This window comes from Phoca vitulina, unplaced genomic scaffold, assembly GCF_004348235.1.
Source record: "Phoca vitulina isolate PV1807 unplaced genomic scaffold, GSC_HSeal_1.0 scaffold78, whole genome shotgun sequence".
Lineage (NCBI taxonomy): Eukaryota > Metazoa > Chordata > Mammalia > Carnivora > Phocidae > Phoca > Phoca vitulina.
Window position 1 is genome coordinate 846524 of NW_022589781.1, and position 22159 is coordinate 868682.

At 43.2% G+C, this 22159-nt stretch overlaps 1 protein-coding gene across 8 annotated transcripts in view; it reads left to right on the top strand.

Annotated features, from left to right (window-relative positions):
* The window catches only part of ENAH (ENAH actin regulator), a 136583-nt gene that overhangs the window by 1038 nt on the left and 113386 nt on the right, over window positions 1-22159 (top strand). The gene's annotated exons all lie outside the window — the stretch shown is intronic.

Sequence of the window (22159 nt, forward strand, 5' to 3'; positions counted from 1 at the left end):
GAGTAGTTTCCATTTGAAACGCTGGTTTTCTTTGTTTTTTTCTATCAAGCTTGAACACTTTACCATTTTTATTTTTAAATATGTTTTTGTGTGGCATGGCTGTGTTTTTCGCTTCAGCTTTCTGGGAATTTGAATGCTGTTTTCTTTGATTCCAAGTTACAAACCCTCATTTGTTGGCCTTAAAAATGTGTTTAATGCCGTGTCTGTAAGTGACCCCTTTCCCTTAGTCATTCCACACAACTTATTTTAAAATGTAATGGATCAGTTTAAAATGTAATTACGGCGTGCAGACCAAAACGCATAATCTCTGTAAGATATGGCTGGAAAAACTTGAACCATGGGTTTGAGCATGTTTGTTGTTGTTGTTGTTATTTTTTTTTTAATCTGGGTACTGATGTCCTTGAAAACGCAGGAACTGTAATAAAACATATGTAACGTTATATCTTCTAAGACCATGTATTGTTGATCTGTTTTAAAGACTCAGTGCTGTAGGGAGTCTTGCAGACCAGAAGTTACAAGGTTTTGTTTTGTTTGTTTGTTTTTTTTCCAAATTTGGGGTAAATTTATCTCAACATTGAGAAATGTAGAACAGCAAAAATTGGGGTATTCTAAAATAAAATCATAAAGCTTTCTGATTCAGAGGTTATGAACCAAAAAAAAAAAAAAAAAAAGGTGAAGTTTTGGGTGTTCAGTGAGGTTTGATCACTGTCCTGTGTAGTTGCTAGGCTGTTACAGGTAAATTATGTCTTCACTTAAAAGTTCCTTTTCTAATGCAGAGTAATTTGTAATTTCTAAGCTTACTGCTCTGTTCCTTACTAAATTTGGAGAGGGAGGATCATACTGATGCTTTCTGGTAGCATAAAAGCAAAACATGGTTCACAGGTCTGAAAGGTTCATTCAGGTAGTCCACAGGGATCCTTTGTAGGCGAATTCTGAATAATTGAAGAGCACAAAAGAGGATCAGCTTTTCACTTGGTAGGCATTGGATTATTTGGTAGGTGGTTTGTGCAACTCCTGTGTACACGTTTCCTTAGATCCCCGGGAAAGTAGGCTGCTTTGGTGTGGAAGTAAAAGGTTCTTGTGCCGGATGCAAAAAGCTTTGGGATATTTTGGTGCTTAAGAAAGGGCTTTTCAGGTTATATTAATATTTGATTTCATCTCAATGATGCTTTTAAGTACAGTAGGACATAAGTATTACAGTATTAAATTGAGTCTTTGTGTTAAGGGGTACTGATGGTTTAAAGTGCATCCAGAAATAGGAATGCATGGGCAGGAATTTCCATTAAGTTGGTCAGAGTTCCGAAGAGAGGATATGATGAATATGTTGCCATTTAAGTATTTGTGATAAGATCTCTCAGATGACTTCAATTTCAGGAATCGCAGGCTCAGTGGGTGTAATATTCCCAGGCAGAAGGGGACTGGATAATGGTTTACATTCTTGAGACAATCTTAAAGGCATTCTACACATATAAAAAGCTGTATATGGAATTACTGGCTAATACTTTGTTTAAAGAAGATGCTTTAAGAGTTGAGAAAGTGTATTTCCTTAGACAAGACAGCGAGAAGACAGAGGCCCAAAAAACTGGTAGTTTTGTTACTATAACATCCAGCTTCTTGGTTTTACTATTTTTCATTTCTGTAATATTTCAAAAGTATAAGATGATTTGTGTTGGAGGTAGGTATGTACATATGTAATATTAATAGAGTGTAGGCCTTTTAAATGATTGCTTTTTTTTAACTAGTTGGTTAAATATTATTTATTTTTTAAAGACTTTATTTATTTATTTGACAGAGAGCGAGAGCAGGAACAAAAGCGGGAGAGTGGGAGAGGGAGAAGCAGGCTCCCATCTGAGCCCGGAGCTGGAACGTGGGACTCGATCCCAGGACTCTGGGATCATGACCTGAGCCGAAGGCAGACGCTTAACCGACTGAGCCACCCAGGCGCCCCTAAAGATTTATTTATTAAAAAAAAAAAGTTATTTATTTTAGAGAACACACAAGCAGGGGGCGGGGCAGAAGGAGAGGGAGAGAATCTCAAGCAGACTCCGACTACCCACTGAGCACAGAGCCCAATGCAGGGCTGATCCCACCACCTTGAGATCATGACCTGAGCTGAAATCAAGAGTCGGAGGGTGCTTAACTGACTGAGCCACCCAGGCGCTCCAAGATCTTTTTTTTTTTTTTTAAGATTTTATTTATTTATTTGACAGAGAGAGACACAGCGAGAGAGGGAGCACAAGCAGAGGGAGGGGAGAGGGAGAAGCAGGCTTCCCGCGGAGCAGGGAGCCCTATTCGGGGCTCAATCCCAGGACCCTGGGGTCATGACCTGAGCCGAGGGCAGATGCTTAACAACTGAGCCACCCAGGCGCCCCCCAAGATCTTTTTTTATGCAAGGAGGAGCTTGTGTGATGTAACACAATTGCATTTAGGCTTGTGGGTAAGAAGAGCTCAGAAGAGTTTTGGGTTGACATTCATGGGTCCATATTATATGTAAATGGTCCACGCTTCTCTTCACTGCTTTGTGTCTTTCTCACCTTAGAAAGAAAAGGTGAGCTGGGGTTGTAAGGGTTCATCCAAGCCACGGGTAGCTGGAGGACCTGGAGTTAATCCCATGATTTCACTGATCTTAAACTATGTAAAAATGGGGATGGTTATTGACTGGGTAGTGGGGGTCACATGATCGTGGAAGAGAAGATGCTTGCATGCTGTATAGCCGCCTACAGTAACGTTGCTCCTCTTGTTTCGGAGCTCAGCTCTGTCTTAGACTAGTTATATATATAACTTTTGGGTAGTCTGCTTTACCTTTCTGGGCCTCTTCTAGTTCAGGGATGGTAAGTAGGTTACATTTTGCTCGTCTTCTCTTGGTAGTGGCTCTCTTGTTGATACAGACATAAATGCATTTCTGGGCTTGGTGGGAAAGAGTGCGTGCTATCCCCAGCATCAGGGTTTGTTTGGGACGTGCGGTCCCAGAGAGTGGTGGTGGGACGGTTTCCTGGCATGCTCCTTCTGTGATCACCTGATCCAGTCTGGCCTTCTTATTTCATAAGGCAGGAAACTAATCTTTTACTGTTTCCTTCCTCTGTGGATATTTAGAACCTTTGAAAGACTTATTATGATTTTTGTTACCGTCCTTTATAGTAATAATAAGCTAATACACATTTTAGAGTGTCGTACGATCAGGGCTCAGAAGATTCAGGATTTGCTCGTTAATTGAGCAAACTGGTAAAAATGGGGATATGCTATTATTTCACAGGATTGTTGTGACACGTGTCAAGTGGGATATCCATGAAGGGGTGCAAATCCTAGTGTCTCTGTTCTCACTGATCTTCACTTACACTGTCGTGGTTGGGTGTCTGACTTACCCACAGAGGTTTATTTGGAGCCAAATTTGCATTTTTGCGGAAATGCCAGGGCTTTGTATTCAGGCTTCTGTTTGTGTTTTAGATGTTATATTAAGTGACTAAATCTTGACCACAGTTTGGGTTAATGGAGAAAATTTACTGAGGTTTGCACAGTATTCAAGGTTTTGGATACCTTGCTAGCCCAGTTGGAATAAGCAAACTACCTAGGCAGACCTACCCATGTGGCTGGTCTAGAAGAAATGACATCCCATACTGATGGTTTTGGTTCCTTACCCTACACACAGCTTAAATCTAGGGTGATTGTATAACTTGTAAAACACCCAGTCTTTATTATGGATGTAAGAAGGATTTGGGAAAATGTGATTTCAATTTTTATGTGGTCGTGGGAGAGGAAGAGAAGTAAACTCTTTCTGTGTCATTTAAATCAGACCTCCCCCCCAACTGTTGGATGGGATTGAGTGTAGGTAACAGTTAAAGGAGAGAGTCTGAGCTGAGCTGCACCTCAGTAGCTGGTTCCCCAAGTAAAGGCTTAGGAAGCTCTCTGGAATAGAAAGCAAGAAGGGAATTCTTTGTCAACCATCTGGGATGTAGTCCCAGATTTATCTACCTCCCAGCCATTCCCCTCTGGTCCCACATACTCTATTTTTTTTTTTTTTTTTGCTTTTGCATTTATTACATTGTTTTATAAATTTCTGGAGCTATCTGTCCTTTTTCACTGTAAGCTCCTTGAGGGCAGGGATTGCATTTTTATATTTACGGTATCGGTAAAATATTTGGCAAATGGAGGGTGCTCGTGTCAGTGTTTGGCTTTGGCCGGGGTAGTATTTTCCAGAATCTGTTCACTGGCAGTAACAACCACCAATTTTGGAGCACCTGTAACATTCTTTTTTTTTTTTTTTTAAGATTTTATTTATTTATTTGAGAGAGAGAATGAGAGACAGAGAGCATGAGAGGGGTTAGGGTCAGAGGGAGAAGCAGACCCCCTGCCGAGCAGGGAGCCCGATGTGGGACTCGATCCAGGGACTCCAGGATCATGACCTGAGCCGAAGGCAGTCGCTTAACCAACTGAGCCACCCAGGTGCCCGCACCTGTAACATTCTTTAAGCTGTGCTGGGTACTAAAGGGTATATCATAGTGTGTGGCATGTAAATCAATGTTAATTTAATTCAAACAAAAGCCACTATCTGGACCACACGAATAGCCGTAGAGTTTGTGTCTTACTCAAACACAAAGCTCGGAAATGGCCCAAAGAGTGAGACTCTGGTTTGTCTAACTGCAAAGCCCTTTGGAGGATCCCGGGGTCCTGCACTGTCTCAGTACATTCCTGTTTTTCAGTGTCTTCGATCATGGGAGTTGCAACAGTTTTTGAGCAAAAAGCTTTTGTGTGTCCCTTGGGTTAGCTTGTTTCTGCTGCACTTAGTGCCTCCTTTGTTTTGATTTTTACCAGTGCTTAAAATGCCAATAATTGGATAGTTTCTGATACTCACGAAGAAGATGTATTTCTTAGCTCAGCCCTTCCACAACAGAAAATACCATAGACTGGGTGGCTCGAACCACAGAAACTTCAAGGTGCCAGTGTGGCCAGGCTCTGGTAGGGCTCCCGTTACCTGTGGCAAACTGCCTTCCTGCGTGTTGCCGCGTGGCCGAGACATAGATCAGAGATCTCTTTTCCTCTTCCTATAAGGTCACCAGTCCTATGGATTTAGGGCCCCACCCTTATGACCTCATTTAATCTTAATTACCTCCTAAAAATCCCATATCCAAATAGAGTCACATTGGGGGTTAGGGCTTCAGCCTACGAATTTTGGGGGGCACAATTCAGTCTGTAGCAGAAGGTACCCAGATTTTTTTTTTGTCTTGTCATTGATAGAACTTTGATGGAAGAAGCTCATCTGTGTAACATTTAGGCGGTCTGTAGATAGGTTCTAAGTAACTCTACACGTAAATGTTATTTGTTAAAATAAATGAGGGAGCTGATTTATGCAGGAGACCTCATATGTTCTAGAAATTTCTGTACATGGGTAAGCTTCTGTTTTATAATGATTCTAATAAATTTAATTAACATGTAGATTTTCCAAAGAACCATTTTGGTGGGAAGCAGTGTCCAGGTATCTGAGTGTACAGGTGGGCATGGCAGAGGGTGAAGTGGACAGGCTTTGAAGTCAGCCTGAGTTTGGGTTCTGTTTTGACATTTACCAATTAGTTGGTTTTTGAGTAAGTTCTAGTTTGAGATCTTCTGTAAGATGGAGATGCTTTTTGCATTATAGAATTGTTGGCAAAACTAAATCAGAAATTATATAAAACCCTGGCATGACACTCGGCCCATAAAACGGACTTGAGAGGAGCTAATCCTTTATTTCTATGAAAGTCTGACGTCTCTTCAGTTTTTAACAATGTGAAAAACCCTGTAAAATGGTACAGCTGCGTTAGAGCACAGCTCGGCATTTCCTTAAAAAGTGAAACATAGAGTCGCTGTGGACCCAGCAGTTACACTCCCAGGTGTAGATGCCAGAGAAGCTGGTCCACGGATGTCCACAGCAGCATTATCCGGAAGAGTCAGAGAGTGGAGACAACCCAGATGGTCACTGAGTGCCGAGTGGCTCCTCCACACGTGGTGTGTCCACGCGAGGGAGTCATATTTGACCGTCCAGAGGAACCCAGGGAGTGGGTGAAAACCTGCCAGGAGGAGGAAGTCAGACAAAAAGGCCACATGTGGTTGGGCTCCAGCAGGAGGAGGTGTCCGGCAGGGGCGCATCGTGGAGAGATGGCGAGAAGATGAGCGGTTGCCAGGGCCCGAGCGGGAGACGGAGGGCGGAGAGGGAAGTGGCTGCTTTTGTGGGTATGCACGGGGTTTCTCTCTTCGGGGATGAAAATGTTCTGGAATTGAACGGTGTGACAGTTGCACGGCCCACTGAATTTAGGCGGGCCTAAATTTGATCCTTTCAAACGGTGAATTTTGTGGTATGAGTTCTAGTTCAGCCCTACTCCCTCATCCTTGGGTTGTTCTTTTCACTTCTTCACTAGAATAGATGGTACCATTCGCTTCACATGATTTCTGACATCTTGTCAGCTTTGGACTAATCTTCCTATTTTCTGGGGAAGAGAGATTGAAGACCGAACCGCTGGGCTTTTGTCTGTGGGCAGTCAGGCAGGAGGGAGTGCTCTGGGGAAGACCTTGGTGGGGTGCCCTTGGGGGGCCTGAGCGACTTTGGAGCCCTCGCTCTGGTACGGATGGCTGAGGTCACGGAGAGTTCACGAAGCAAATCCATGAGAATCCGAGGAAAACTGTGTAGTCTGCTGGTGAGTTTTCTTGGGTGTGTCTACAGTATCCTTCAACACCAGAGAAAGTTTTGTCTTGACATTTTTAAACAGGGCTGAAGACTTTTTCAGGGCTGAAGGCCTTCTAGAACTTCTGGTCTCGGTAACCGGTGCATCTCATGGCATGAAGTCCAAAAATGACTACTTGTCACTGTGGGGGGGGTGGCCCTCAGTCTTCTGTGCTTTTGGTTTCCGTGTTACCCTCGTCAACTCGGTCAGGAAGAAGCTTCCTCGAGAACCGCAGAGCACGAGTGTGATCGAATGAATAGCCCTGTAGGTCAGATCTCAGGGGAGTGCAGGTGTGGTGGGGGATCTTTCTGTGGTTTCTGTGTTTGTCCTGCATTGTCCTGCAGCCCTGAGATGACCCTTCCCCTCCTCCCTGGCTCCCACCTCCTCTTAGACCAGTGTTGCAAGCAGACTGGGACAGGTCAGTTTTTAACCATTTAACAATTCATGAATCACAAGTTTTAATTTAAAACCTTGAGTTACTCTTATGACTTTGTAATCTCTTTAATCGTTGTATTTGTAGTATTTTGAGAGAACAAACCAATTACTATTGTCCAAATAAATGTCTGATCAGTGTTGTGTTTTAGTGACTTTTTTTTGCTTCCATTATAAACTTCCAGTACAGGTTTTATGTGGATTTTAGAAGGTATGGAAAGTATAAAGATGTTAATAATCAAACCCAGACCATCTAGAATTTTGCTGTTTTGATTTGTAGCTTTCTAGGCTTTTTATAATGCACATATGCAGCCATAAACATGTTTGTGTGTGTGTATGTTTTAAGTAAAAGTGAGATCATACTGTTTATAAGTGAAGTTATACTACATTATATGGTGTGTAATTGGCGCCTTTCAACGTAATCCTTGTCACTGAATCCTGAGCTGTGTAATTTTAAGTGACTGCACAGTATTTTCACTATGCTTTGGATGATCTTAATCTACTTAATTTATATCTTAGGGGATGGACTTCTAGGGTTCTTTTTTTTTCATTATTTTTGTTATTATGAAAGCATTGCTATAAACATCTTTGGTTATATGTCTTTGTGCACATGTTCGATTTTTTTTTTTTTAAGATTTTATTTGTCAGAGAAAGAGCACGAGCAGGGAGGAGGGGCAGCAGGAGAGGGAGAAGCAGACTCCCCCGCTGAGCAGGGAGCCCGATGCAAGGACTCGATCCCAGGACCCTGAGATCATGACCTGAGCTGAAGGCAGACACTTCACTGACTGAGCCACCCGGGCATCCCAAGATTTATTTCTAAGTGATCTCTACACCCAACGTGGGGCTTGAACTTAAAATCCCAAGATCAGGAGTTGCACGCTTCTCCAACTGAGCCGGCTAGGCACCCCTCATGTTTAGTGTCTCCTCGTTTCCATTCTTGTCTCCCCCGCTCCGTTGTCCGCGAAGCAGTTAGAATGATCTTCAAGGTGGCCATCAGCTGCTGTTATTCCTTGCTAAAGCCTTCAGGGGCATCTTCGTACTCTTAGAATGAAACCCTAATTATTAAAGTCCTGATCCAGCTGTATCCCTAGTTCCCAGCACGGGCCTCTGTAAGTACACAATAAATATTCAAGTGAATAGTAAATGAAATGAGTTTACCAGACCAAAGGGAATTTTGTTAGTTTTGGATACACATTACCAGATCAGCAGCAGCAGATGAAGAGTGCCCGTGGTCTGACATTCTGGCCAATTTAGGGCATTATCAACATTTGTAATCTTTGCCAATGTGTAGGCGAAAGGTGTTATCTCAGTGTTTTGTTTTTTAAGTTTCTTTTAAGTCATCTCTACACCCAGCGTGGGGCTCAAACTCCTGACCCCGAGATCAAGAGTCGCGCGTGCCGCTGTCTGAGCCAGCCGGGCGCCCCTCAGTGTTTTGATTTGTATTTCCTTGGTTACTGGGAGAGTTGAACATTTCCTCACGTGATTATGGGACAGTTCTGTTTTTGTTAGTTGTATTTGTGCGAATTGTCTGTTTTCCCTGTGGGATGTTCAGTCTTTCCTGCAGTGATTTATTCTGTCGTTAACAAGGAGCCCTTCATTGTGCAGGTAGATCAGTTGCCTAGTAGAACGTGTGTGAGCGGGCCGGGCGCACCTGCTGCTGGTGCGTTTTCATCCCTTGGCTGGGCTCCGCCATGCGTCTGTCTGTCTCTCACTTAGAAGTGGCGGTCTTAGTGCGCAAGCTCTTGTCAGACCTCAGCCCACAACCTGTTCCTTTGTCTCCTGGGTCTGCGGGGGAGGAGACTTGTCACCATGTCTTTTAGTTTTTCTTGTTTTGGTGTAGAAGCACTACCATTTGTCATGTCACCTCTGTTCGTCCTTGCCTTGATTGTTTCTGCCTTTGGTGTCACGCCTTCTCCAGTGGGAAGTTGTATGTGTACGCCCCTACGTTTTCTTTTCCTTTGATGGTTTCATTTGTTTTAGTGTAAGCCACCTGCAATTTATTGTGATGTCAGGTGGGAGAGATTAGGTTAGCCTCAAGCTAAATATTGAGTGTTTGGTCATCTGTCAGTATCTTTTGTTGACTAACCCACCTTTTCGCATTGGTTTGAAATGCCATGTTCGTGTGTCCTGGGTTTCCATAAATACTGGCTTCTGGATCTGGACTCAATTATCTAATTCTGTGCTGTTTCCTCACGGTTCAGTGACTCCAAGTTTAGAATATATTTTAATGTCTACTAACAGAAGTTACTGTTCATTTTCTTAGGATTTTCAAAATTTTATTTACTTTTTCATTTAGTGCATTCTTCTAGATTAGTCGTAGAATTATTTAATCAGTTAAAACAGAAATGAAATAAAAAAAGAAAAGGTATATCTGCAAATCTGTTGGGGTTTTAGTTTGAATTGTGCTAAGTTAATGGGTTAATAATGGGTAGAGGACAGAATTGACCCTTTGATAATACCAAGTTTTCCATTCTTTCTCTTTCCGTATTCAGATTTTTCACATCAGCTCTAGGAAGGTGCAGCATCACGTAGTTTCTAGTTCAATAGGTTTGATGTGCTACCTTTAAAAAAGTTCTATATTTAGAAGTTCAACTTCTAGCTCGTTTACACTGCTAGTACAACATCTGTTCCCATATTTGGTTGTCTTATTTTTTACTTAAAATATATGCACTTGTATTTAAACATAATGCCTGGGATTTTAAAGAAGTTTTTCCCTTGCTAAGAACTTAATTCCAACGTTGGCATTTATATTCTTTGGTTTTCTTAGATTTTGAAATCTAATCGCTAACAGTTATTGAGTACTCATTGCCTGAAATACTTTACGTATTACTTGATACTTTTCTAATAACTTGTAAGGTAGTAGGAGCTGTTGTTATTTTGTGGATGAGGACCCTGAGCCGCAGAGGGCTAAGCGACTTGCCCAGGGTCACCTGCTAGTAACCAGTGGACCTGGGGTCCTGTCCCGGCCGGCTGGTTCTGGAGCTCACACTGTTAACCAGTGTGCCCTGGGGCCTCTCTGTTCTGGTTAACTTGTGTGAACTGAAGTGGGTATTTGAGTTTTCTAAAATGTTGATGTGTGAGTGAATGATTTATTTTCTTTGTGATCTCATCATCTGAGGGTTCTTTATTTTCTGGAAATAATTGGTCCAAGAGCAAGGCCATGTAGAAGGAATAGACCTAGAATAGATTGAGCGACACTTCAGAGATAGCTGGGCTTGGGAGATAAGGCCTTATTTGGCTTTAATCTTGAAAAATGAAACAAAATTATGAAAACATTCTTGCTATGGTTGCAACTGTGTTAAATTCTTAGAATGGAACAAGAATGAAGCAAGTGTTAGTTGCTTGTTTTTACATCATTTTTCTTTAAAAATTGTAAGATAGGATGGACTATACTCCTCCTGTTGTGATAGACTTTTTTAGTATAATCCCAAAGAGAGTCATTTTGCCAGAATACTCAGGGGCTCCGCTGGTAAGGCCGGGGGTTTACCTTGATTTCCAGTTATTTCCTTTGACCTCCTGTTACCTCATCTCTGTTAGCTTTCTCCAATTATTCACTGGTTGTATCTGTTAAAATGCTTTCAGCTGCAAGTAACAGACTGAATGTATTTAAACATTCACGTTTACTGACCTGTAGTTGGGAGTCCAGAGGCAGAGCCGGTGCCTGGCTCCCCGCACGGCTCCTGGTCTTTGGTCTCTGCCCCAAGCTGGATTCACATTCAGACCCCGTCATTCTTGGAGGGAGGAGGATCATCTCTTGTCATCGCCCCCAAAGGTGTAATTTACGTACAGCTGAATGTATTCGTTATAAATGTCCATACAGCTTGATGGGTTTTTACTGTATGTGCCGTCTCTGTAGCCACCAGCCAGGTGAGGATACAGCGCATGCTTCCCGCCTGGTAACTTCCCTCGCCTTCCTGTCCCATCAGGGTCCCTCTCAGATTTTCATTGTTGTGGTTTTGCCACTGGTTGGAAACGGTTCTCCTTGTTTTTAGTGACTTCCTGAAGGCTCGCACTTCCAACTTGTACATGGTTTGCATTGCGTTGCTTTGTCACTGAAGCCCGTGCCAGTCACTCAAAGACTGACGGGGCAGAGGGGAAATGGACCGACAGGGGCCGGTGCCACCTGGCACAGATATCTGATGGGGACCGATGTCAAAAATGGTGAGTTCATTAGTGGATGTTTCTGTGTTCGGGTTCCTTTTGTGTTGCTGGGCAACCTGGCATTTTGTTGGAGTCTGGCAATGCATCCTATCAGGACCCCTGGACCTATTTTGTCCTGTATTACGTTTTTATAGATGTGGATTCGCTATTGTATGGCTCTGTTCCATCCAGTCTGCTGTCTGCAGTAGTCAGCTCTTTCTGCAGTTCACGTGTGGTCAGCTCATCTCCTGTGTAACACACTTCAGTGGCCTCCCTCCACTGTTAGAATTAAGATGGGTCCTGGTCTACATGCACAATTCCTGTGTGATTCTTCTTCCTCTGTGATCACACAGTTAGTGATGTGGCCCTGTAAGATACATCCTCAGAAACCACTTTATAAAGGTAAAGATGTGGGGCGCCTGGGTGGCTCAGTCGTTGGGCATCTGCCTTCGGCTCAGGTCATGATCCCAGGGTCCTGGGATCGAGCCCTGCATCGGGCTCCCTGCTCCATGGGAAGCTTGCTTCTCCCTCTCCCACTCCCCCTGCTTGTGTTCCCTCTCTCGCTGTGTCTCTCTCTCAAATAAATAAATAAAATCTTTAAAAAAAAAAAATAAAAAGGTAAAGATGTGCATAGACATGCATTCCCTGGTGCTTGTAGTTTAGTTGGGAAAGTAGCCATTAATCGCTTTTCGCAAGCTTTGAGGAGTGGTATATGGTATCACAAGGGTAGAGATTTTTTCATATATTTGTGTTTGATTTCTTTCAAAATGTCATCTGCAGATAATACTTAAAAATTTTCCCTTGTATGCTTTTTTTTTTTTTTAAGATTTTATTTATTTGACAGAGAGACACAGCGAGAGAGGGAACACAAGCAGGGGGAGTGGGAGAGAAGCAGGCTTCCCGCCGAGCAGGGAGCCCGATGCGGGGCCCGATCCCAGGACCCTGGGATCATGACCTGAGCCGAAGGCAGATGCTTAACGACTGAGCGACCCAGGTGTCCCTCTTGTAGTATGCTTTTTACTTACAGCAGATCAACAGCATTATTTTGTGTTGCTTTAGTATTTTGTTACACTTGTCTGTTATTTTGTTCAGATCATCTACTTTAAGGAAAATCTCTCTGTCATCTTTTTATATTCCTTTGGATATGGAAGTTTTTCAGGGTGTTTTCATTTTGGGAAGAGATAGTCAAGTTTAACAAAATCCTCTTTGGTTTCGAAGCCATTCTGCTCTTTACTGGCTGTGAGACCTTCCCTTGGCTGTCCAGGTCTCAGAGTCTTCCTGTGCAAAATGAGATTAACAATCCATTGCCATGTTTTGCAGTTCCCCATAGTGCATTTAGAGGATTTATGGATTTGGTGTATTCTAGTTATTGTTTTCTTTGTGTTGTACCTTTACTTTCATTTTAATAAGTTTAGGCTTCTGAATGTTCTTTGGCCTTTTTTCTTTAACTTCGAATATGAAAGACTTCTGTTTTTAGGCACTCTTAAGAGCAGGGAACTCTTAGAGAACTGGTATTTTAAAATGATGTTTAAAATGTGTTAGGAGGCCGCATCAGATTGAAAAGCAGAGCCCTGAACTGTGGAACCATCGTCTGCGTCACGGGGAACCAGCCTCCCTGTGTCCCCGGTTGGAGCCTTCAGGTCTCCTCCTCGACCTTCCCGTCCTGATGCTCAGGTGCTGCATGGCCGCAGTGCCCCACACTTGCTCCTGAGAACCTTGACCTGTACCTGGGGCCCGCAGGCAGGACGTCTCCACCGGGCGGGCCTTCGGGCACCTCCACAGACCTGCCGCCATGTTCTCCGTGCCAGGCATTCATTTCAGAATGATCTGTCTGTGGTTCCCCAAAGGTGCCCATGGGATTTTGGTCTTGTTCCTTCTGTTCCGTCTTCCGGAAAGTTGTCTGGGTGCCCGCTCAGTCTCTTGCTTCAGCTTTCTCTTCCGCTTTGTCTTTAGTGATCACTCCCTTATTGAATCGCTAGCATCTGTCACCTTCCAGAGCATTTGGTACTCCAGGCACAGGTTTTCCCTCAAAAAATTAAAGGTAAGCTTTGACTCAGGTGCATTGCCCTAGGCGCTTTGTAACATGCTGGGTATCATCAGGGACTTCCAGTAACTTTTAAAAAATAAATTTGAGGGGTGCCTGGGTGGCTCAGTCATTAAGCCTCTGCCTTCGGCTCAGGTCATGATCCCAGGGTCCTGGGATCGAGCCCCGCTTCGGGCTCCCTGCTCGGCGGGGAGCCTGCTTCTCCCTCTCCCACTCCCCCTGCTTGTGTTCCCTCTCTCGCTGTGTCTCTCTGTCAAATAAATAAAATCTAAAAAAAAAGTAATAATAAAAAATAAAAGATAAATTTGAAAACTAAACTCATGATTATTGATTGCTCTAGGCCTTCCCATTGTAATTCTTTAGCTGAGTCGTGATTTTCAAAGGTATTAAGACAGTACTTTGAACAATTTTGGGTCTAACACAGCATGTTTTTATACCCCTGTGATCAAGTGACGTGTAAAGGTATGAATAAGTGACAAAGTGAGGGTGTCATGGTGTAATATTTGGATAAAAAATTTTCATATGTAAATGTTAATATGTCATATACTTGAAAGTATAAGGACAACACATCAAGTCTATATTTTTTCTGCCTGGAAACCTTATACAAATAGGTATCCTGTCACCCAATCAGCACTTCTCTTCCTTTTAACTGATTAATTGGTGCAGTTGTATTTGGATCTGTACAAAGTACTAAAATCGGTGATGTTTTTATGCAGATCATGGGTACAATTATGAAGCAGGCAGTTTATTTTTTGTGATCTCCAAATCTACTCTTTCCCTTTACTGATGGCTGTTTGGAATTGATTCATGGTGAAGGGGCCTGAGACGTCTGAACTCTGTAAGGCAGGCTGGAAACTCAGACGAGTTGATCTTGCATCTGAACTTTGTAGGGCAGGCCAGTAGGCTGGAAACTCGGGATTTTTATGTTACAGTCTTGGGGCAGAATTCCTTCCTTGCCTCTTCAGCTTCTGGTGTTTGCTGGCAGTCCTTGGCATTCCTTGGCTTCTATAAATGCATCAGTCAGTTTCTGCTTCTGTGGGCATATGGCCATCTTTCCCTGTGTGTCTCTGTCTTCACGTGGTGTTTTCCTCTTTTAAGGAGACTGGTCCTATTGGATTAAAGGGCCCGGCCTACCTCAGTGTGACCTCACTGTTACTGATTACATCTCTAATGATCCTGTTTTCAAGTAAGCTCACATTCTGAGGTACGGAGGGTAGGGGGGGCTAGAACTTCAACATCATTTCCTGTCTGAGTTTCCCACTGGGGTATGGGCCACAGCTTTGGTCTCCTTCCTGTCTCCCTTTGATCAGCTAACTGCCCCAGATGACAGATACAGAGGAAGGCATGCATATGCACACGTTAAATAGAAAGCCATGCAAAACGTATATAAGGGCTACCAGAACTAGGAAATAAATTCAGCAAAATTGCAGGGCATGAGATTAACACACAGAAATCAGTTGTGTTTCTATCACCAGCAGTGAACAATCTGAAAAGGAAAATAAGAAAGCAGCTCCATTTACACTACTCTCTCAAAGGATAAAATACCTAGGGATAAATTTAAGCAAGGAAGCAAAAGACTTGTATACTGACAACTATAAAATATTGCCGAAAGAAATTAAAGACCTAATTAAATGAACAGAGCTCTGTGCATGGATTAAAGACTTAATGTTAAGATGACAGTACTACCGGGCGCCTGGGTGGCTCAGTTGGTTAAGCGACTGCCTTCGGCTCAGGTCATGATCCTGGAGTCCCTGGATCGAGTCCCGCATCGGGCTCCCTGCTCAGCGGGGAGTCTGCTTCTCCCTCTGACCCTCCTCCCTCTCATGCTCTCTGTCTCTCATTCTCTCTCTCTCAAATAAATAAATAAAATCTTTAAAAAAAAAAAAAAAAAGATGACAGTACTACCCACAATAGTCTACAGATTCAGTATAATCTCTGTCAAAATCCCAGTGGCATTTTTTTTTGCAGAAATAGAGAAGCCCACCCTAAAATTCAGATGGAATTTCAAGGGACCCAGAATAGTCAAAACATTCTTGAAAAAGAGCAGAGTTGGAAGACTCCGACTTGCTGATTTCAGAACTTCCCACAAAGCTGCAGTGATCAAGCAGTGTGGTGCTGGCATGAATATGACCCAGCACACCAGTGGAACTGGACAGAGCGCCCAGAAGTGAAATTTGCACATTTGTAGTCAGTTGACTTTTGACAGGGGTGCCAAGACCATTCAATGGGGAAAGGATAATCTTTTCAACTGATGATGCTGGGAAAACTGGATATTTCTAGTCGTTTTGAAAGAAAGGTTAGTATTTTTTTCTGCACTGTGAATCCCAACCTCTAAATCAGGCTTTATTGATGTTTCTATGTTGTGGGGGCTGCCCCAGCTGCTGCCCATAGATGCCAGTAGCTCACCCCAGCCTTCCCCAGTGAGCTCACCGCAGCCTTCCCCAGTGGCGACAACCAGGGATGTCTTCAGACAGCCTCAAATGGTGCATGGGGGAAAGGTCACCCCAGTCAAGAACTATTGCCCTAAATTCTATAATGTCAGGAACTACTGAACAATTTTGAAAAACTAAAAAAACTCGACATTTAAAACATTTAAGTGTTTTGTGTTTAAGTGAAAAGTGATTTTTCTGCTGTTCCTTACTTTTATTATAAAAGACACATCTGTTTGCTTATTTAGACTTTAGTTTGGTAACATAACCACAACTTGTAAATAGAATTCAAAAAAGAAAATCTGTCCTGAGAATCGGTTGATATAATCCCATTTCTAAGTTAGGAACTCCATGAAGATGAAAAACCACCAGCTTTTGATTTTTAACATAACTGAAATTAAAAAAAAAAACCCATTGAAAGAAATTGTTATACCTCATTGTTAGTTCAGTGCAAGTATTTAACATAAACTTAGCTCATTGTTTTTAAAGATCTTTTCACGATTAACTTTTGTGTCCCAAAGACTTGATGAGTTTCCCTCGCTGATCAGGAAGCCTGATACATGCCGGGCACAGGGCATGAGTCCCTGGCTAGAGGTACAGTGTCTCCGAGGCGAACCTTTGCTCACGCTGGGTACAAACCAAGTGGGCCAGCCAGTGACATATGACAACTTTTAATGTTCTCTCCTTCTGTAAAGTAAGTCGATCTGTGATATGCGTAAAAGCTACTATTTGTTGCACATTTAAGGGCAGGCCAGGCGACTTGCTAAGTGCATCCCGTGAATCACTTTATATAACGGATTAGGATAAGCCGTGGGATTGGTGTCGTCACTTACCATGGAGGAAGCCTGGGCTTAGTCACGTGGTTGGTGAATGACAGCTGGGCTTCAAATCAAAGTCCTGCATAATTTCAAAGACCTTGCTCCTGAGACTTTATATGGCCTGTAATTTTTTTACCTTCCAGTGCTGCTTCTCACATTTGATGTCCTATCCTTAAGATCACATCCAGTGCTGTCTCTGCTCTCATCTTGGAGTTTGTGCAGGAAGGAAGTTATGGGCAGTGTGGCAGGGGGGCCAGATTTTGTAAGTCTCTGAAGGACAGGTAAAGGAGTGATACTGGTTGGGGCGGGGGGGGATTACCCTCGGCGATGCCCTGGTCCGAGAGAGAGAGAGAGAACACGAGAGAGAGCATGCATGGCCAGCAAGCAGCGGATCCTGGACCCAAGTCTGGGAGTGCCTCACTTCCAAACCTATGGGCACTTTACCCTAGGTCTTCAGAATGATTCGAACTTGTCTGATAGATTAATGACTTCCCATTTGTGGGCTCTGGGGGCAGCTGTAAGATTATTTCACAGAGCACCTGTACACCTGTGTGCACCAAGCTTTGTCTGTAATCCAAAGCTGCCAACCTTCAATTCACATGCATCCTATTTCAAGTATATTTGTACATGCTCTTAACATATTATGCAGATTAATTTCAAAGACAGTAAATTCAGAGTGCTTTTATATATAATTTTTTTTAGAAAGAGAGAGAGGGAGGGGCAGAGGGACAGAGAATCTTGAGCAGACTCCCCCTGAGTACAGAGCCGGAGGTGGGGCTCTATCCCACGACCCTGAGACCATGACCTGAGCTGAAATCAAGAGGCGGTCGCTTAACCGACTGCGCCACCCATGTGGCGCCCAAAGTGCTTTTCAATCACATTTTCTCAGTCAACATACGTTAAAAGTACAAGTCATGACTTTAAACGGCCTTCTTGTCTTTGAAAAGTTTGAGAGCCACTGGAAGTTTATCTGGTATTTAATCTGTTTCTAAGGTAGCATGGCAGCCATTGTGCAAAAGAAATGGGGAAATCCCAGAACAGTGAACGTGTTTAAAGCCATGGCAAGAGTAATGACAAACTTTTATGTTTTGGTCTTTGGATGAAGTAGAATTCTGTAAAAGAAAAGTTTTATGAAATGTTACTAGTTACCTGTATAGAGAGTACTTAAAAATAGTTCAAATAACATTTTCAGTCAGAAAAAATTTAAGTTAGAAAATTACAGCCCTTGTTCATAAATTACGATTTTTAGAAAATAATCTGAAACACTCAAGGGCCTTCTTTTAAATTACGAAAACAAAAGATGTGTCGGTATGTTATTACCTAGGATTTTTTTTTTTTTAAACCAACTTTTGCAGATGATGCTTTTCAAAGAAATGTGTCCAGTGGGCAGCGGCTTTTTCTCCTAGGTAGGGAACCCGCATAGTAAGGGCATCTCAGTTGCTCTCAAGATGGAAATGGGCTGGGATTTGGGCTTGTGGTTCTGTGGCTTTAGACTTTATACCAGGAGGCTGCGGTGTTGGTCGTAGTCCTTCCTCAGCGGCGATGGGGTTAACTGTGGCTTGGCAAGTGGAGAAAAGGAGTTCTGTGCAGTTTCCAGCCTGTGGGCTCTTGTTGCCCAGCAACAAGCATTGTCAGTCAGTACAGGGTATTGGAAATTGGTATTCTGTGTCCCTCTGCACCACATGCTCATTTTGTAATCGGAGAGAAGTGGTTTGGGGCTCTTTCGCAAGGTTTCTTTTTAAAACAGACATTTAAAGATGATTTTCCTTGCTTTTTCTAGTTGGTTACTTTATGGCCTTGGAGGTCTTTCTGTTCTCACGTAGACATTACACTGAAATGCTCGTGTTCAAAGAAAGGATTTTATATTTTTGCTTTGTATTGTATTTGTGTTTTTGTTTTGTTACTGTTTACTCAAAAACGAATACATTTTTGCTGAAAAATTCAAGTTAAGTAATCGGAACATCAGAGCTTTATTTGTTTCTTTAAAAGTACAGGTCCAGAAGTTGGTATAAGAATCCCTTCCTTGATAAAGATTATTATTATTATTATTATTATTTTAAATATTTTATTTATTTATTTGAGAGAGAGAATGAGAGAGAGAGAGAGCATGAGAGGGGGGAGGGTCAGAGGGAGAAGCAGACTCCCTGCTGAGCAGGGAGCCCGATGCGGGACTCGATGCAGGGACTCCAGGATCGTGACCTGAGCCGAAGGCAGTCGCTTAACCAACTGAGCCACCCAGGCGCCCCGGTAAAGATTATTTTTATAGGATTCCTAGCCTTGTATAGGATCTCATGTAGAATCTGATAGTTGACTTTTTTCCAGGAGAAATTGAAATGTTTTGATAGCAAGTGGGTGACAGACAATAGCCTTTTTCTAGAACATGGTGGTACAGTATACATACCGTCAAATGTACTGTCTCAGGGGTGGGTTGTCTGGTGTTCGGTGCGTTCACGGTGCTGTCCCGACCGCCACCTCAGTCCTCCTCCAGGGCCGAGGGACAGCCTTGTGCGGCCATTTGGTGACCTGGGCCAGGCTGTCTTCCACGTGCTTCTGATAAACTGACTTGTGTAATCTTCGTGACAACCCTGGACGGTGAGTGCTTTTGCTGTGCTCCAAGTGGGCACCGTGGTGTGAGGCAGAGAGCAGGACACACAGCCGGCCCGGGGGAGTGGGCTTCCGGCCCCAGAGCCCAGACCCGGGCGCTCAGCCACCACAAGACGGCATCCTCTTTTGAGTCCCTTTCTTTTCTATTCAGTGGTAAGAGTAATGATTTTAACAAAATTACCTACCAAAAATAAAAAAAAGCTACCAGGCTCTTTCAAGTAAATTTAATATCCTTTGCCAGCGTTTTGGACTGTTAATGAATTTAGTTTGGCTATAAATCGTATCTGTCCTAAATTTTAAAAGGATGCCGTTTGTATTTTCTATTGTGAATTGTGTATAAAATTATAAATGTTACAGTTAATTACGTGTTGGGGATTTAGTGCCCTTTTCCAGCCCATTTCTGGGCCGTTTCCCACGCTGTTCCTTTTGGGAGAGAGCGCAGAATGCACATTATTTCCGGTAGCATAGTACACATGTATATAGGGAGTTAGGTTGTTACGAGGGGATTCTGATGTGATGCATCCGAAGTCTAAAGCCAGTCGGCATTGGATCTTGTGCTTCTGAGTATTTCTGAGTTCATGCTACTCTTTTTCATGGAGGACCTGGAGTTGATGTTCATATTGACAATCTTGAATAAGGAGCAGTAGGCCAGAGTGAAACAGGAGAGGGCAGTGCTAGGTGCCCTTGGGGCTTTTAGTTGATGCAAGAGATGATGGATTTCCTTTCCGCAGGGGACCATATCTCTAGTCCCATTTTTTAATTTTTTAAATAAAGATTTACTTATTTATTTTAGAGGGGTGGGAAGGGCAGAGGGAGAGAGAGAATCCCAAGCAGGCTCCACGCCCAGCGCAAGCCTGATGCGGGGATCCATCCCACAAGCCCGAGACCATGACCTGAACCGAATTCAAGAGTCAGATGCCCAAGTGACTGAGCCACCCAGACGCCCCTCTGTTAGCATTCTTTAGCTAAAGAACTTACTCTTCCCTCTGACCGTTTCCCTCCCCCAGTGAATATTCTGGCACATCTTCTGCCTTGAGACTCCTTGACCTGGATCCCTCCTGATTTGTATGTTCCCATCCTGATCAACCAGATTTGCTCTATGCTTCCAATTCTCTTCACTGTTGCACCATTAAAAAAAAAAATTTTCCTCCTTTTATTTTTGTGCCTTTATGTACATGTTTGATTATGCTCTCCGCGTTTTTTGTTTTGTTCACTTAATGTTTTACACTTTCTATGCTTCTAAAAAACTCAATTTTATTAGTTGCATATTTCACTGTAATTTACCTATTTCCTTTTAAACTGCTATTTTGTGATTTTGTATAATGAATAATGCTTTCGTGAACTCAAAGCGTTTTTTTCCCTCCTAATTGCAGACTTAATTCCTTAAAATGGATTTCCAGAAATAGTATTAGATCTCCAAATAAATAGAAACAGTCTTAAAAGCTCTTGAATCATAGTGCCAAATGTTTTCCAAAAGTGTTGTGCCAGTTTTCATGCCAGCCTGCAAATATATGAAGTGTCCATTTCACGGCAAGCAGCGGCAGCAGAGAATGTTTTGATGTTGACCTTTAAATCTAGAAGAATTGACTCATGGCTCTGCTGGGCCTTTATCCTGAATCACACCTAGATTCTAAAGCTGCTGGGATCGGGTTTGGGAGAAGGAGGGCCTGGCTACCCCTGTCGCCTCCAGCTCTCTTTAAGTTCTGTGGTGATGCATTCGCTGCCCAGGTAAGCAAGCTCTCATTTAATGCAGTGCCCTTTTGGATGCATGAAGCAACTGACTTTTTCTGCTTTCATTGTTTTGATAAGTTGGAGGATGTGGGACAAAGTAGTGAGTGTTCGAAATGCCATTCCCTTGGAAGCTGGGGGCAGGAATAGGTTTGGCTCTCTCCTTTGCCCTGCCGGGGGCTCTGTACGGTCAGCAGAGGCATCCCAAATGAGATTCAGGAGCCACCTGTCCAGGGGGTGCTTCTTGGATGTAGCCTGAGTTACTGATTCTTCTCTATTTAGAAAATCACTAGCAATTCTGGAGGTAAAGTGGCTTTTCTCTAAAAGGTTGTGACAGGATTCTGAGCTGTCACATGCTGATGGAATGTTTTCTCCGAGTAAAGGAGGCTGAGGGAAGGGACTCCTGGTCACCCCGAGCCTTGTCACAGCATTCAGCACAGTTGGCCATCCTGGCCTTGAACCACTTGGACTTAAGGGACTTGAAGCTCTTGCTTCTCTCTTTATCACATTGGCTGCGTCCCTTGGTCCTTCCTTCCGGTGTCTTTCTCTTCTCCTCCTCAGACTTGCATTCCTCCCAGTTTTACTTTGCCCCCATGTGCTGCTGCCTTCCAGATTTAAACTTCTGTCTCAGTCTGTCTCGTGAGCTCTAGATAATCCCTCTGAGAACTTAATTCATTTGTGTATGTAACAGGCACCTTCAATACCATGTGTCCCAATCCGCGTGTGTAGTTTGTTCCTGCAAATTTATACTGATTGAGAACTAGGTCTTGCAATGACAGTGTTTTCTTAGAGTCTTAAATAGAACAATAACATAAAGGGCTAAACTGTTAAAACGAATGTCTTCTACCTCATTTTGTAAGCTTTAGATCCCATCGTTTTCTTCTAGTAGGAATGTTTGCCTGCATCCTCCCGGATGACTGAGTCCAGAAGTTCTTGCTCAGGGATTTTACTTGTGGGAGCTCTCATGCTCCCCGTGCCCACAGACCCTGCTCCTGGTTCCCAGGTTAGCACTTTTCATGTCGGCTGACACACAAGAATGTGGGCGGTTGGTACAGCGGACGAGCTGCCAGCTCGCGGTTTGCCGTCAGTGTCCTTGGAGAGTGTGATGTGCATTGATTTGACTGTGACTGTGCTTTTGCCCTTATAAAACTGAGGGGAAAATAGAAGAGATGGAATGTTAATACACAGTCGACACAAATCCGGAAGTCACTAGGTATCTATCCCTGAGCGGTGCTCATCAGTCTCAGTGGGGCTCGACCCTGTTTGTACGTACGC